Source organism: Belonocnema kinseyi, chromosome 2 (assembly GCF_010883055.1).
Source record: "Belonocnema kinseyi isolate 2016_QV_RU_SX_M_011 chromosome 2, B_treatae_v1, whole genome shotgun sequence".
NCBI classification, from domain to species: Eukaryota; Metazoa; Arthropoda; class Insecta; order Hymenoptera; family Cynipidae; genus Belonocnema; species Belonocnema kinseyi.
In genome coordinates, this window is record NC_046658.1 from 151,849,266 (window position 1) to 151,850,318 (window position 1,053).

Here is a 1,053-nt window from a genome sequence, read left to right on the forward strand (position 1 = left end):
GCAGAAATTGTAGGTCATTATCATCGAACGAACTCTGTTCCACTGTGCATTTTAAACTACACGATTTTTGGAGATAAATTTTCAGATTATGACATTTTTTGCAACACTTGACAGTAATTATCGTTTTTATAAATGATTTTTTTAGACGTATGTGTGGATTTTTTAACTCAGCGAATAAATAGATCAAAATGTGCGAGAAATAATTTATCAAGAATAAAATGGTTTTTAAAATGAAGTATTTAAACTATCTATCACTAAGAGTTAAAAAGTTATAAATTTGTTAATTATTGATACTGTTTTTTTTTTATTTATTTATAATCAAAAATTAGCGCAGGGGTAAATCCAACTTAAAAAAAACAATAACAATTTTTGAAGATCTGAAAACATCAATTACTAAAGAGTACGAAAGAGAATTTGAATTATTTTTATCACGGTTTTAAATCTACAATAGTTAAGTTGAAAAAACTACTGATTAAAATTTGGTTATAAATATTGTTGTACAGCTTAATTTTGAAATAATTTAAGTGTTTATAACTTAATATTTATTTTAAATTTAGGTTTTAATTCAATTATTTATGGAATGATTTCTCATACTATATTAACGAATTTAAAAAAAGTTGTTGTGCTCAGAATCAAGTCTTTGAATAAAACGGTTTTTCTATGATTTGAAGAATCTAAATAACATTATTGACGATGTCATTTAAAATAAAAAACATCATTTCTAATGTTTTTAATGAATACAAATTATACAAATTTACTGTTTCCAAACAGGATGAAAAATTTTAATGACAAAATCTATTTTAAAAATAATAATTTTTGAAAAGTTATAAAAAACTCAATATTACGTTTTCTGTATCTCAAAGTAAATTACTCTTATTTGTGACAAATTAATAATTGTTAGTTTTACTTCTTTCTAAAGTCTTAATTAGTGATAATAATTTAATAATAATAAAAATAAGTTTCGTCCTGTGCTTAGGAACTAAAAAAAACTATTTTTGTTTAAAAAAAAGTATTCCATCACTCATCCGCCGTTTAAGGGTCTGATAAGTTAAA

The 1,053-nt window shown here is 22.7% G+C and overlaps 1 protein-coding gene across 1 annotated transcript in view; it reads left to right on the top strand.

Moving 5' to 3' along the window:
* Positions 1 to 1,053, top strand: part of LOC117183020 (neprilysin-3-like) — a 25,061-nt gene that overhangs the window by 19,512 nt on the left and 4,496 nt on the right. The window lies entirely within an intron of this gene.